Below are 2,929 nucleotides of genomic sequence, written 5' to 3'. Positions count from 1 at the left end.
CTCGTTCATTTGTAGATTTTCGTATGTTCTTATTCCTAAAATTATTAAATTCTTTGAGTAAACGTAAAAGAAAAGTACAACAAAAGAAAATTTGAAAACCATGATGAACGAAACTTCCTACGTTTTAAGATCTGGACCAAGTGATGGAGATCGCGACATAGCCCCACCACAACAATCCATGAGACTCAACACGATAGCTAGAAGATCGGCATTACCTCTACGGGGCACCATCCTGGCAGTCCATGACGAGCCTTCTGTCCATGATGAGTAGGCAGCCATGTAGTAGCAAGCCCAATCCCATGCCACCTTGCAGCAATTGACCCAGGCTCATGCCACAAGGTAGCCAGCCCAGCGCGAAGCAGCTTAAATCGATGCGTCCCAGCAAACCCAGAAGCTACAGGGCCAAGGTAGAAGTGCCCAATGCCAGTTTAGCCTACACGGGCCCATGCCCATGGTGAACCAGCCCGAGTCGCCTAAGAAGTAGCTAGAGCCGCGACTCAGCATGAGCCCAGTGCGCTCTAAACCCAATGCGAGCCCAATGCACCTTTGACCCAAGGCCAAACAAGCTAGACCACACTGCACCCACGCGCCCCGCACGTGGCTCGGCCCACTTCCGTGGCCCAACCGCTCACGTTGTCCACCTAGCGATCTCAACTAGTACAAGTTGATCGATATGATATTTATTAAAATCCCTCTCATCACTCCATTATTGATTTTATTCAAAAGGTAACTCCCAAAACTTCCTATTTAATTTAGGAATAATTGCCATGTTAGTTGCAAGATATTATTTCACATAATATCTTGCAATTATTGACACAATTACACTATATATGGTCGGCCACACTCCTATAAATACCTTTCTTATCACACTAAAATGCTAACCTATTTGCTACCCACAAACTCCTAAATACATTCCCTTTAGAATTCTAACTTTGGCATCGGATATTCTTCAGGCAAAGCCCCCCTCCAATTCATCATGGGCGCGTGAGGCTATTGGCCTTAATCAAATATGTTATTATTTTGCAGGTGCATTTTCGTCAAAGAAAGAGATGACGGAAATTTGCATCCACAACATATACACTATAGCTATTGTATTTTATAGTAAGTTTGTGACAACCTGTCCCAAAATATAATATATTTTATCCTCGATAGCGTGGAATGACTATTTTACCCTTGAGCGTTGGGTTGTGAATGTATTATTAGGCTAAGAAAATGGGCTAATTATTTTCATTTCCTACTTCTTTGGACCCAATTGAAACTTGGGATTGTTTTGGATGAATCTTAGCCTACAATTGGTAGCCCAATTAGGGCTTAAGGATTTTATATGGATACCCAATTCGGACACACACACGTATAGACTTCTCTCTCTCCCTTTCTCGAGTCTTCCTCGTCCGTACAATCCGTACGTCCAATCTCTCTACCAGCTTCATCTCTACAGATCGAGCTAGTAGAGGTTGTTTTTGGAACTCCTTGCAAGTCTTGGAGTCGAGCCATGCCTTTGGTTCAAGGAAAAGACTAGTAAAACTCGAGATGCCAGAGCTCCGGCAAGGAGTGGAATTTTCTTCTGTGTGATTGAGAAGATATTAGCTGGATTTAAGACTTTAGAAGGTAAGAATTCATCTTCTCTAGCATGTTAGGCTAGTTTTGGTTAAGTTTGGACGTGTGAGCTTGGTTGTGGGATTGCATCAATAACCGGTTTTTCAAGGATTTTTCCAGCCATTTTCCATTAGGTTTATGACGTAAAAGTGGTAAGAACTAGTTCTACTCGTTTAGAGCTTTATTTTGGTACAAATTTCATGAAATTTGATTGAGAAATGGTGAAGATATTCAAGTTTTAAGTTTTTCCAGAAATCAATGAGTGCAGTGGTGGCCGTCGCCGGAATCCGGCAAACCATCGGAGAAGAAGGAGAATATTCCGTCAATTTTGACGGAATATGCTAACGGCGTCAGGTAAAATTAACGGTATATGCTGTTATTTAACAGAATATTCCTTAACGCCGTTAGGGAATCTGTAAGTGTGCCAGGCACGTGGGAACTTAGAAAATTATTCTAAAAATATGGGGATGTTCGTGGGGTTGATTAGGCCAATTAAGCAACATATGAGAAGTTATTACCTAATTTTGGTTATGTGCTTAAAATAACGTTAAAATAGTTGTTTCACATATAGGTGAGACATTTCTAGAGGACAAGCGCAGTCAGGCGAGGCTTGGGGGTTACGACCTTGTCATATATCAGTGAGTGGGCTTTTGGTTTTCAGTATATATATATGCTTGGTATTTTTCCCGGAAACTCAGTTAAATGGACTTATGTTTTGAAATGCCATGCCAAATATTTTATACTTAGAATATGCATTTAGTAGTTGCACATATTTATGTTTGACGTTGCAGAAGCTCAGGTAAGTGCTAGGTGAGTTTATAGATTATGGATGTGAGTTGCATGATTATGTTGAGATGTATTATAGCTCATAAACCTACACCCTGGTCATAGTGCTCCCCGCCGTGATTAGGGCACAGTCCTTCACGTGATGTTCACTTCCTGCACCATACGCTCACCTTGAATCCAAGTTAGGAGCACTGTCCTGTGGTACATACCACTATAAGTGGTTCTGACTCATAGGTGACCCGCGATTATTCGCACAGTCTTCACGTGATCGTAGCTCTTGAGTGTATTTATTTACACCCAGTTTTGTCGTACAGACCACTTCAGGTGGTTCCGACTCGTGTGCAGGCATACTTGTTGAGCTATTGGTTAAGCCGTACATGTCATATTAGGTGACCCCGGCTAGATGGATGAGCTATAGATTCAGCCGTACATGTTATATTAAGTGACTCCGGTTGACATATCATTTGCATTGATTTATATCACTTGGCTTACATATTTTATGCTGAGATATTTGACATGGCATATATGTGGATTTTGCTATTCCGAG

Source organism: Pyrus communis, chromosome 10 (assembly GCF_963583255.1).
Source record: "Pyrus communis chromosome 10, drPyrComm1.1, whole genome shotgun sequence".
Taxonomy (NCBI): Eukaryota; Viridiplantae; Streptophyta; class Magnoliopsida; order Rosales; family Rosaceae; genus Pyrus; species Pyrus communis.
Note: the sequence above shows the minus strand (reverse complement) of the source record.